Source organism: Gymnoscopelus microlampas (assembly GCF_963454915.1).
Source record: "Gymnoscopelus microlampas genome assembly, chromosome: 2".
NCBI classification, from domain to species: Eukaryota; Metazoa; Chordata; class Actinopteri; order Myctophiformes; family Myctophidae; genus Gymnoscopelus; species Gymnoscopelus microlampas.
Window position 1 is genome coordinate 34565058 of NC_139939.1, and position 14442 is coordinate 34579499.

A 14442-nucleotide genomic window follows, 5' to 3' on the forward strand; every position below is an offset into this window, starting at 1 on the left:
CAAAATGTTACTTCTTTACATAGTTGCTTGTTTATCCTACAATTTTCATCCCAACATGTTTTATTTTACTGCTAAAGCTAAATAAATGATGAATTTGACTTAGATTTGTTGAAATATTCCATGACCATGCTGCTAAAAATGTTCTTTTCTGTCTATATGAGACAGAATCCATTGCCATGGATAATTATTAATTGATAAAGTGAAGTGTATTTGGAGTGTGTTTGGCAACTCAATTCATATTTTGACATATTATTGTAAACATTTTTGCAGTTTGAAGCAGTACCAAAGATGTGATGATTTAGCTGTTGTGTGATATCTGGTGACTGGAGGACCTCGGTGGAGCCAGGTACACGCCTTGAGGACAGTTTGTGATGTCATATTGAACAACTTGTCACGTTTGAACACAGGGCTCTGTGATGCCACAGAGGAGGTTGTGAACTGTGGCGACATACTGTTTGTGATGTCACATAGCACTTTGTCGTTGGCTATGTCACCGTAAAACATCAGTGACATCACAGCCTCTTAAAGGACAACTTTGTTTTTTTACAACCAAGGTTTATATTTTAGCTTGTAATTAAAGTAAATAAATGATGAGTGTAATTTTTTTTTCATTTACTGCTTTCTATAGTTTTAGCATTTTTTGCGATATTTTTTACAGTGGGCGGGGGCATTCTGTCCGGTGGCTAAATATGCCTTTTTTACACAATAAAAAAGGCCCGGCTGTCTGAGATGGCCAGATGTGAGTTATTGGGGGCTAGAAGAGCTACTGTAAATAATAATAAAGAAAACGCCGGGTTAATGTGTTAAAAAAATACATATTTAGCCACCGGACAGAATGCCCCCGCCCACTGTGAAAACACTGTAAAAAAGATTGTGAAAATTGCTAAAACTTTAGAAAGCAGTACATTTTAAATTTTTAACGCTCATCTTTTATTTACTTTAATTACAATCTAAAACATAAACATTGGTTGTAAAAAACCAAAGTTGTCCTTTAAGCATCAAAGAAGTTGAGTTTCTAAATGTACATAGATTTTGCTGGTTCGTGTCAATGTCCACCAACCCTGTACTTGAATGTTCAATACTCCCTAATGCCAGCTTTTGTTTGTGCATTAGCTTTATAATGTTTTGGAACCGAGTTTGAATCTGGCCACGAAGTCCAAGTTCTTGGAGCAGGTGTGAGACCAGGCACGGGCCATGTTATAGACAACACTCCCAAGAAAGTATAAAGTAATCTTTGATTGATTGAATACTGTGTTTGTCAGAAATGTAAACAGCACGTGGTAGAGTGAGACAATAAAGCTAAAAGGATAACACAAAAAAGTCCTGGGGACTTGTTTCCATTGTGGTCCTATGTATTCAATTCATCAACATAGCATGCAAAATTAACCCAATAATATATGTCATCAACAAATACAAACACTATAGGGCCCCATCTTGCGTGTCTATTTTTTGTTTTCTTTTATAGTTCAAATAGCCGATCTACAAGCTCACATCGTGTCTTTGTAGATCGGCTAGTTGAACTATTTTAAAATGTTTTTCAAAATAGTAAAATATAAGTTTAGGCATAAGGGGTAAGGCGGCGCGCAAGATAAGGCCCTATATGTATAAAAGAGATGTGAAAATTACATTTACCTCCCCTTTTGGTCTCCTGATAGATGTTTTTTCAGGCCAATTTAGACAGAAACCAGTGTTACACATCCTTTAATGGATGGCGTCAGGGAATTCCACATTTTGGTGGCAGAGTAGTAGATCCCTCTCTAATTATATCCTATCTCAGAAATCTAGCAGTGCCCTGAGAGACCTATCAGCGTGGTTTCTTCACAAATAAATCCATAGAATTTTATGTCTCGAGTGCAAACACACCAGAGCATAAATAACTAGTACTCTTCTCATTACTTCTCAAAACAGTAAAATCCTTAGTGTTCATTTATCCATTTGTAACTCTGAGAGTGTACAAATGTAGCCCTTTGTCCCATTATGGTCTCAAGATCACATCTTTATGGCTGATTTATACTTAGTTGCGCGCTGGTGTCGCACACTGAGAATAGCAGATCTGCAAGTTCACAACACTTGTAGATCGTCTATTTTTGATACATGACACCGGCACACAAGACACAACTATGCATAAATAAGTAATTTCTCCATCAAATGGATTTGACATGAGGTGTTATTTTGCTTTTGGTTTATTCTCTGGTTACTTAATCACTTCTCTGGTGACTTAATTGCTTATTTCAAAGGTTTTCTCTCTACATACTGTACTCTACCAATGATATAATTCATGTACACATTCTTTTGAATGTAGACATATTATACATTATATGTACTAACTAGGCCATCAGTAACAAGGTGTTCGACACAATTCTGAGCAAGTAATTGGAAGTTACTTAAATGCATATTATTTATATATTTATATTCATAACTGCATCAACTCACCCATTATACATTATTTAGCACAAGGAACACTGGAAGCAGAATATGGCATTAACACTCACCAAACAGCAAATATTGGAGTAGTACTTAATATGATGTGCATTAAAAAAACATTAAATTAAATCAAGAAAAACACAGATGTAAAGATGATGTCACTGAAACTTTGAATGACTTGTACATTTTATTTCAACAACAATGTTTGAAAGCTCAAATAGTTTTTTTTTTTTTGTCATACTGTTATCTGTGTCAGAGCAATGGTTGGGACATGCAGGCATTAAAACTTTTTGCTATTCAATTTATGTCTGTCTTCTCCTTTCAACAACTCAAAACCTTTAGTGGACCTAAATAAAAGACAAGTGTCCACCCAGAGAGGAAAAGTACAAAAGGAAAGCAGCTGACAGGGAAAGACATTAGGCTATTTTACGCCCAGTGAGCCCAATCTGTACTTTCACACACAATTTACCTTGAGGTCAATCAAGCAGATCTGCCCACATTGTCCAAACCATTTACCCCTCAGAGAGAGTGGACATTGATGATGAATTTGTGTTTGTGTGAAACAGAAGGTGGAGGTTTCAATTTACAACCAAGGTTTATATTTTAGCTTGTAATTAAAGTAAATAAATGATGAGTGTAATTTTTTTTTCATTTACTGCTTTCTATAGTTTTAGCATTTTTTTCGATATTTTTTACAGTGGGCGGGGGCATTCTGTCCGGTGGCTAAATATGCCTTTTTTACACAATAAAAAAGGTCCGGCTGTCTGAGATGGCCAGATGTGAGTTATTGGGGGCTAGAAGAGCTACTGTAAATAATAATAAAGAAACCGCCGGGTTAATGTGTTAAAAAAATACATATTTAGCCACCGGACAGAATGCCCCCGCCCACTGTGAAAACACTGTAAAAAAGATTGTGAAAATTGCTAAAACTATAGAAAGCAGTAAAAAAAAATGTTTTAACACTCATCTTTTATTTACTTTAATTACAATCTAAAACATAAACATTGGTTGTAAAAAACCAAAGTTGTCCTTTAAGGTCAGAATTATCTTGCGTTCAGAACTGTAATTTATATCACTGCAGCTTGTCTGAATCTGGGCATTGGTAAATGTCAAATCTCTTGATGGAGGTGGACATTTTTGTATTGTGAGTGCTCTGGGATGAAATAGGCCTTGAAATAACCTATGTCCTATGTGGTTTATTGATTTTATTCTTAACCACTTAAACCCTATATGTTGTTGACTGGGTTCCCCAGGGGCTTACTTAGTCGCCCTTTCTCTCTACATCAAATCTCTTTGGCAAACATTGCTCACAACGTGTGGCGAGTCATTGTGAGCTTGTACTGTAGATTGACTTTTTGCTGAATGTTTGACTCTTATGACATGCTCAGTATATAGGGTTAAAGTGGTTAAGATGGAGTTTGTGCAGTGTGACATACTTACACACAGCTCCCGTGCTGTGGCTGAACAGAAGGACATTCTCCTGGGTTCTCCTGACTTAAAGCGCATTAGATAATGAACTCTGTGAAAACCAAACTAAAGCGTCTTTGTCGCTGTGGAGAGATATGGGGATTTGGATTTGAAGACGTCTGAACATTTCTGTCAAAATGGGTTGAATGAGGGGGAGAGGCAGACAAAGAGAGAGAGAGAGAGAGAGAGAGGTGAAGAAACTTCTAGAAAGAGATTTTTTTTTAAAAGAGGAAAATTGTGTTCTATTCTTTGCATAATCTCTCTCTCTGGCGTGTTTGGTCTCTCCCTCTTTCTCTGTCTTTGGGACAACATCAAACACCAGAAATTATAATTTCTCTCCTTCACAGAACTTCGGTCTCTGAGCAGCATGTCGTTAAGCCTAATTTATGCTTCGTCGTATGACCGCATCGCTTGCTGAAAAGAACTGGTTTTCAGCTGAAAGTGTATATAAATTAGGCTTAGCGGCGGCGATGCTGTACCAGCCTGCCTGTCCTCAGATGCAGAGGGCTGCTTTCCCAGATGGGTTAAACCTGGCTCTGGTTTCCTTTCCCCTATCTTCACATGGTCAGCATCGAAATGCATCACAAATCTATTTCGAGTCTTAAAATGGAAACCGATCCAATGCCTTTTCCATTTCAACCATATCTTTTTTCTCTTCTCTTCCCTCCCTTCTATTTCATCAACCCTGTATCATGCCGTACATTCCTTTTCCATTGCTTAGGCTGTGTATTCTTCTGTTCTTTGACCTCAAAGGAACCTACAGCATCCAAGCCGATGTCTGCTCATCCAACTTTCTCCAGTTTGACATCTGTCTTTCTCCTCAAGTCCAAACAGATGATTGAGAGCCATATATGCCTATATTTCGGCATATCGGGTTTGTTTATGGTTATGTCTGAGTCATAGTGACATGCCTATAAATGGGCGTATCAGGTTTGTTTATGGTTATGTCTGAGTCATAGTGACATGCCTATATAATATATGGGCGTATCAGATTTGTTTATGGTTATGTCTGAGTCAGTGACGTCAGAGGTCCGCCGGCCGGCCGGCCGATCCTCCCATAAGCCAATTTTAAGCACAGTGAGGACTGCAAATCACTGGCTAGTTTCCAGCACGCATAAAAAGTAATCCTAGACTGCTAAATCAAGTGGAACTTTAAAAACATGATGCTGTCTAGTTAGCTATATTCCACAGGCAGCAGCAGTCCTCCAACAGGACAACACTCAAGCTTTCTCTAATGTCTCGGAAATGTGTTCTCTACAATAATTTGGAGCCTTACTTACATTCAGCAACAGCATTGCAGAGCTCAGTTACAAAGAGGAGTACATGTATACAATAATTTACTGTGAGCCCTGGCCTTCACATCTGTCAGTGAAAGAGCATGTTGTGTGAGGAGCGGGAGAGAGTAAAATAGAGCGATGACTCATCCTATACTGTATGTCTTTCTCCTTCTCTTCCCTATTCATCTTTCAGTCTGTCTAGCTCTCTCTCTCTCTCTCTCTCTCTCTGTCTGTATGAATCTCTGTCTTTCTACATATCTCTGTCTCTGTATCTCTCGCTCACAATCTCAGACAGGTGTAAATGGAGTTTGTGCAGATCAAGTGAGACGAGCACAGCTCAGCGCTGATTAATTCCCTCACACTCTCCATTTCCCTCGCAAGATAAATTGAAACTGCACTCCATCCTCTGACCTCAGGCACAAATTAATTTCCTCCCTTAATCACTTCACCCTTCCGCCTTCCCTCTATCATTTCTGCCTATTCTCTGAAAACCCCCATGTCACCCCTCATCAGGTGAGATAGGAGAAGAAGCCTGGTTTTATGTTTTAAGAAGGGAAAGGAAATAAGGAGAAAAGTAGGTGGAAATGTACACACACACACGCGCGCACGCGCACACACACACACACACACACACACACACACACACACACACACACACACACACACACGCACACGCACACGCACACGCACACGCACACGCACACGCACACGCACACGCACACGCACACGCACACACACACAGGCGCGCCGCACCCTCTGCTGCTTCTCCTGCCAGCCTCCTAACAGGGTCATTCAAGCTGCTGAGTCGACAGACATGCTGTCAATGAAGGGATGTGTCTGGCTGGGGAACGGTAATGTTCTAATGAAGCTCAAATTAACTTCCTATCAACTGCGGCAGGGACACAGGTACCATCATTCATAATCATATCATACTATAGTATATTGAAATGTCCCTGTGGAGCACATGGGTGAAGACATGAGGGGACAGAGTAGAGATATCAGAATTAGAATCATCTTATTGTCACATCACAGGGTTACAAGTGTAAAACAGTGGGTGAAATTTGTTTTTGTGCCTTGCCCGGCCATGGTCGTTGTAGGGGTTTGAACACTTTGTGCTTTTTTAGAATTAGCTTTCAATGGAGCTGTTGTAGTACAATCTGGGGATGCGGGGCTGCGTGCGTGCGTGCGTGTGGTATGCGTGAGGCAGGGTGAAGTAAGGATGAAGTTACCTGGCAGGCATAACAATGAAATCAGATAGGAAGTAAATCTATATTCTGCCCTTTGCTAAGTGTATTTAGCTTCTTATTTGTTTTGCTGTAGAAAATCCATAGGCAATGTTTTGCTGATTGTAGAGTTGATTGAAGGCATAGAATTTGATTTCTGTTAACATCATAAATGCCACATACTGTAGATGGAGGAGCGCACATGCACACGCACGCACGCGCACGCGCACGCACACGCACACACACACACACACACACACACACACACACACACACACTGTTTGCAGAAGTACAATATTTTGTGTTTTTGTAAAATTACTAGCATGCTGCCCTGTGGCAACAGGTTTCAATTCACGTTACCTATTGATTTGCTTAATGTGCAACATTGTTTTCTCACTTAAACAGTACAAAAAAAAACATACAGTAAGTTCATACAGGGTATCTGCACATTTCTAAAGTTACGATTGAAGGACTTTTAAGACCTTTTTAATATCGCTAAAATGAAAAATACAATAAGAAATAAGACCATTACTGTGTCAAAAGTAATCAACAATCTGTACTATAAAGAATTGTCAAACATTTGGCAAATATATGACCTAAGAAAGAGACAGTCAAACAAAATGTATTGCCTCAACTCATACTGTACAATACCAAGTGCTTGTCAGGTCCCCAGTTCAAATATGATTATTTTGGGGGTCGCGGCCTGAGAAGGTTGAGAATCACAGCAATAGAACTTGAGCTGTGTGTGGCCACACAGTGGCCCTGTTCACTGTGTACAGGTGCGGCCTGAGTACTAGGCGGGTCATAGGTTAGGGTTAGGGTTAGGGTTAGGTATAGGGTTCGTTAACGTCGGAAAGGCGACATGTCGGAAAGGCGAAATGCACCCGGTCTAGTGTGTCGGGCAGTGAGGAGGTGATATTAGACTAGCTTCTTGATGGTGATTGGTGTAAGTGTGACAGGGTGGTCGTCGTTCAGTCAGAGAGGTTTTGTTTTCTCAGGGACAGGTACGATGACATTCTTTTTGAAACGTACCAGGACTACTGGACTGTAGCAGTTAGTGAAGTAATCTGTGAAGACATCTGCCAGGCGCTTCCCGGTGAGCACACGGCACACGCCTTGAGGACTCGGTCAGGGATACCGTGTGGGCCCACGTGCCTTGTGTGGATTAATCCTTTTGAAGGTTTTACACAGAACCGTCCTAGATATTTCCAGTGGACAGGGGTCCTGGTCTTTTTGCAGAGCCATGGCTGGGGTCTTATCCTCAAAGCGTGCATAATGTGTTAATTTCATTCGTTGGAACCATGGTACTGATGCAAAACCTTAGCTGTGTATTCATTCATTTATGACATTCTGGAGCCCATACTTGCATATCTTACTGTATGTATCAGTATATAGGCCTCCCCAAGTTAAGCAACCCTTTTCTTTAAGTGCAGCCTGCACTTTCATGCTAATTCGAGGCTTCTGATTTGGAAATGGCCATATAGTAAACCATGGTACAATGTCATTGATTATCTTATTGACAGGCACAGTGACCTATTATGTGTAATGTAGTCATCAACAGTATCATACTGCTTCCCAGACATGTGGCATGGAAATAGTCTTAAGGAACAGAGTCTTTGTAAGTCATCCAACTAGCTCTGTATTAGGCTACTCCTTAATTTTTCGGCGGGCGGGGAGGACTAGAATTGAAGCGTGATCTGATATGCTGAAGGGTAGGAGGGGGAGAGCCTATAGACCTGATGATAATACAGCTAGACAGTCTTGTGTCCTCTGCTCTGACTGACAGTTTCTCAAAGTTAAAGATAATTTGAATTAAAGCAAGGAAAGTACCACAACTTTGGTAATTGCCTCTGTTCCCTGCAGGCCAGAATTAAATCATAAACTAGCAAATAAACTCAGGAGAAAAAGTCCCCTCAGGGGGATTGTTAATGATTATAGACAGCCACAGTACCTGTCACCACCATTTCTCCTGAGGTATTTATAAATCAGCAATGCGGAGAGGTGTCCTTTCTGGATGGGTCTAGGCACTGTGGGCAGTATGCTATTTGACAGGGGGTACAAGGCAATGGTACTATATACTATACTAACTATACTTTCAATGGTGGCGAGTTACAGACATACCATAAGTTACAGACATACCATAAATACAAACATATTTCAAATCAAGCAGCAATCAAAGAAAGGGACACAGACAGACGGTTACAGAAAATATTGCTTGTGGAATAATCTATGATTATGATGAGGGTGGAGTGTTTATTGACATGTAACTACTTATATGGCCCTCTAGCGCCATCCCGTGGTAAATGACCGTTTGTTCAGAAATGACGGAGTGATGACGCACGTCCGGTTTAGCGTGATTTAATTATATACTTTCATTAAGATTTAGGTAGATTAGCGGCTTAATCCGCGCATAGAAAGTATTGTCCTAGTAGTGGGGTGATTTATGTATTTACTATCTAACTTTCTGAGGGTTTTTTAAGCTATTTGTTATGCCTGCCATCGTGACCAAGTGTACTGCGCATGCGTCAGCTTTCCTAGCACCGGGGTTTTGTGGTTAGTATCTCAGTAACAAAGAAGAGCCGCGGTGGGCAGATGGTTTATAACCTGCTAACTACCGTTGTAACGACCAGTATAGTGTTAGATATGTGTGTGAGAGTTTGTGTGTGAATGAAACAGAAATAAAACGCCATAAAAGACACTTGTTTGAGTTGTATCCACTGGCCACGGCTCTACCTACCTTTCCAAAGGGAGATCTACGATTACATAGAGTGTGATTGATTAGATATTTGGACATTGCTAAACCGCAAATCCCCACAGAGTACCGTCCCTGGTGTCATAATATGACTTCTTAGTACTGGTCCATATTTGGGAATGACATGGAACTCCATATGGGCAAAAAAAGGACACATACAGACAGTCGTTACTCAGTAGGTCTAGTAAGAATAAAAACAAGCAATGAGAGTTACAGATGTGCCACTTCAAAACTTCACACGTTACTGTTCTTTCCCTGAAAGTGGCCTGAAAATGCATTTTTTTTCCTCCCTTTTCTGCCCTTAAAATGCACTGTTTTGCCCCTGAAAAAAAGTTGTCACTACACCCCCCCGTTTTTCCCTTCAACAGACATCCATATACATGAGAACAAAAGAATGTGTGTTGAATAAGGTGTCAGACTCATTATGAGGCGAAAGGTGATTTGACCAGTTGCTCAAATTAATTAGCATCATAAAAGCAGTGATCATCAAAATAATTCAGCATTTTAAATGCCCTTCTTTGTTCCTCTTATTGCCCTGGGAATCCCCTGAAAATTTACTGTCTTGGCGATGGCAGGACATGTGAAGTTTTGAAGTGGCACATCTGTACAGTCAATAAGATTGCAATTTGCAATTAAATCTTGGAATTTACTAAATTGTATTAATGAGGCCAACTTATGTTTTTAAGCATATTCCAAGTATGTGGGGCACAGTAACAGAAAGCAAGAACCTGCAGTGAGCCATGTCTGAAAGTAGGACTGAGTCATATATGAGATATATGAGGGGAGCGTTTGTAAAATAGATTTGTAAATAAATAAAAACACATGCTGGTCCTCCTCACTGATAGAGCAGGCAGGACAGTTTTTGGTACAGTCTGCAATGGTGTGTCCCATAATAACTATCTCCAGTGATGCATTTTACTGCCAAATGATAAACTGCATCCAAAGGTCTGAGAGTGGAACTGGCCCATAAATAACATGCCAGTTCATTACGGAGAAGAAAACTGCTTCAACAATTCTATTTCTCTTAAAAAACAGAGGCAATATTTATTTCTAAAATGAAAACCTCTGATAACCTTAAAGGACCATATCGGTGGTCTGGTATAGTCAGCCCACTGACTACGACGGTACTACTGTATACTTGTTTATCACTGTGCGGTTATTTAAAGTGATGTTATCACATTTTAATGCACATTTTTGTACAAACCTGAAATCATAAAGAATAACATGTATTGTTGGCAGTATGGTCTGACTGACAGATTGTTGGTTCGAAAGGGAGAGTGTGAATGAGAAAACAGTATCCCACCAACAGCTACTGCTGTAGTACACTTGGACAAGGAGTCAAACCCCCTGGAATGTTGTTCCAGTTCATAAATGCTGGCCAAAAAAACGATGTTGAGGGAACATTCTTGTGTATGTTTGTGTAAACATTCCCCCCCTGCAACATTTCGTAAGCCCATTGCTGTAGATAGATCATTTTTATCAATTTGCCTGGTTAAATAGGGATTAAAAATAATATAAATGCAATATATTTTTAACACCAAAACAAATAACCCAATATTGACATTCTGAACACACAAATGTGACAAAACGACTTCTGGGGTTAAGCGTAATTGTACATTAGGGGCCTGAGTGGTCAAGAGAACAGGAGCGTGCACACACGTGTGCACACACTCGCACACACGTGTGCACACACGCGCACACACACACACACACACACACACACACACACACACACACACACACACACACACACACACACACACACACAAAATAGGAGTGCAGTCTATTTACAGATGATGTGTGTGGGTCCAGCAGGAGTTCCCAGCCAAGCTCCTCTTCTTGGGCCAGGTAGCCATACAACACAGCGTTGAGTTTTTGGTAAGTTGTCTGGGGCTCTGCCATAGACTGTAGGGTTCTGCTTGTTCTATGTGAGTAAACTTTTAATTGCTCCCCAGTGACTCTGTAGCAGCAGACAAGAACACTGTTAACTTGTTTATTTTCTCTCCCCACATTTTTACTCTGACCTCTCGCCACACATTTCTATTTTTTTACTTTATCCCCCTAACTCTTTCACTTCTTTCATCTTATTCCACCCACCTCTCTTCAACCTCTCTCCTTAATATTCTTTCTCCCTGCACTGTTTCGCAACCCTCTACCTTGTTAGTCACATTAAAACTCAGCCTTAGGTTGACAGATAAAAGCTTCTCCTCTAATTTTCTTTCTTGCTTGTGGGTATGTGCTTGCCCTCTCCCTCTACCCATTCTGCCACTGGGGGAACGGAACCAACATTCAGGCCAATATTCCTTTCCTTGACAGACACCACTGCCTCACTGCCTCTCAACTGTCTTCTTCCAGGAAATGAGATAGCTCATTTGACTCTAGTGAATTTAGCACCTTAAAAAGAAGAAGAGCTGGGTTCAAACAGAAAACGAATAAGACATTTGCAACCGTAAAACTCACCCTGTATGTCTATATGCATCACAATGAATATTCACAAAATAATCCTAATAGGTAAATTGTAATGTAAATTAGGGTATTTGGGAAAAAGAGACAAATCACAGTTGTAATTTGTCAGTGCCATCCCTCAGTCACCATGGAACAGTTTCCTCTCAAGTGATGAAAGCAAGGTCTGCAGTGCACACTTATATCTAACCTTTATATTATACCATCACTTATACTTCTACAATACATTATGATATTTGACAGCTTGTAATAGCCTAAATGTCTCCACTAGGCCTAATAGCTATTGTTTTGGTACAGCCTCAATTCAATTCAATCTTTATTTCAGACCTAGGAAGATCCATATCACAATAATACAACACCACACAATAAAAACAGAAAAATAAAATACAAAAAAAAAAAAAAAAAAAAAACTGCAAATAGCCCACATTGTTCAGTTTCTGACATACAGACATGTGCGCCAATGGTTCCACAGTCTAGAGGTGAACCTGACAGAACTGCGTGTTGGGTCCGTTATTACAGCGATTATGTCATTTACTGACTCAGATGCTCTACACATAAACCTATACATAAGGTTGCGTAGCACAGCAGCACAGGTGGGTACCCCAACACTAACAAACATCTGGCTTGCACTGGAGCTTCTTGGAGCTCTCAGCAGCAGCAGCCTCATGCAGTCATTATAGGCCACTGTAAGGCGTCTGATGCTACCTTGCCTGTAGCGACTCCAAAGGTGGGCAGTATACAGTGGTGTACAGAAGGATCTAAACAGAGAGATCTTCACAGGTACTGAGCACATGCTAAATTTGCGACACAGCATGTTTGCTTGGGCATACAGCTTATACGCCGCTGCCTATAGATGTCCTTGTCATCTGATAGGTCATTGGAGATAATATGTCCCAAATAAGTAATCTCACTGCACACACTAAGGGCAGTGCCAGCCAGATAGAAGTCAGGAAAGGTAGATTGTCTGTCTTCCCTACTTCGTACAATCATGACCTTACTCTTTTTAGCATTGTATTTTATATTAAAATCAAAGCCATACTGTGAGCATATCCTCAGTAGCTGTTGTAGCCCAGCACTATATGGACTAAAGATGAGCAAATCATCCGCATACATCAGGTGATTAATTAACGAGTCACCAACTCTACACCCTGTCCCACATGCATTTAACATCAATGATAAATCATTCATATAAACATTAAAAAGGAAAGGAGAAATAATTCCACCTTGACGGACACCATTGGTCACATGAAAAGGAGCAGATATTGACTTCCCCCATTTTACTCTCATTGTCTGGTGAGCATCTGGTGAGCATACCAGAACACCAAGATTCTGACTAAGAAACTAGGGACCCCTCTTTGCGTCAGTTTTAAGAATAACTTTTCATGATTAATGCGGTCAAAGGCCCTAGAGGCATCAATAGAAGATACAAACATAGTAGAATTCTGCCTACTATATTTATCTAAAATCTCTTTCAGTGCAAAAATACACAAATCAGTGCATGAAATAGTGACAAGTCTATAGTCACTATATATATCTAATTGTGGGCTCGCTGCTGCTGCAGCGAGCCCACAATTAGAAATATAGAGCCAGGAGTGCCCCGGTAGCACACCAAATAAGAGTACCGGTACATACCACATAATATTATAGTCCTTCCTGCAGCTGCCCTGGGTTCTTACTGCCTTACTGCAATCACCTGTCTCTCCCACCTTTCCGGTCTCTATGTGAAATAAAGCATAGGAAAAAAATAATATCTTGAAGATAGAAGAGTCAGTAATTTTCTTGGAAGCAAGCTTACATGCAGGGGGTTTGGTGGCTTAATCCAGAAACGCCGATAAACTACCACAGTTGATACACTGGGTCAGGCTTAGAGAGAGACTCTAAATTGTGTCATTGTTCCTTACTCCATGTAAAGCATAGGCCTTTGATGAATCTCTACCATTCCTCCTTGCCCTCCATCATATATAGACGGATATAGTCAATCCTGGGAAGAGCTGTCTCCGGTACTCGCCCAGGCTGCGTATTGCGTTAACACTGGAGAGTCAGCATCTATTTATGATTTTATGTTTTAATACATTTTTTTGTTTAATTTGTTGTGTGATGTTGATGATTTGTGTGTACTCTATGGACCCCCTCTGTGTCTGGAATAAAGTTTGAATTTAATTTAAACTCAGAACAGGCAAAATGTTGTTAGTCCTCCTAACCTAATTTCTGCTCTGTAGTTGGAAAAGAAGAACCTTGGTTAGATGCCATTATCAAAGCAACATCACCATCTAGTGGGGAACTGCTACAGGTCGAATAGAAAATTGACTCACGCGTTTCTTTCAACTTGCATGATAATTGTTAAAATGTGAAGGTTTTGTCATCGATATTGTTGCCACATACAGTGCATATATTCATGATCAAGAGTTGGCTTCTTGGGCTGGATTGTCACCAATACCATGACTTGTTATATGTCCCATGATTATACCATTCAATGATGATCAGTACATAAGGACAGTGTTGACACAATTCTCCAGTCATCCTGTCATTGGCCAAACAGATCAGCTTCAAAGGGTGGACATGTGTACACGCTCACTAGTACTGCGAGCCAGTACATACACCTGATTTACACTTGGTTGTAGTTTATACTTGGATGCGCAAGTGTCATGGTGCGATGTGTTGTGAACTTAGATCAGCTATTTACGGTGCAAGACACCAGCACGCCACTAAGTATAAATCAGGCTTTAAGAGTTACCATTTGTACCCTAAGCACCATGAACAGGAACAACATCACAACTCCTTATAAAGGCCTACAGTATATACACCTATATATTACACCGCAGTGAAAGTCTGTACT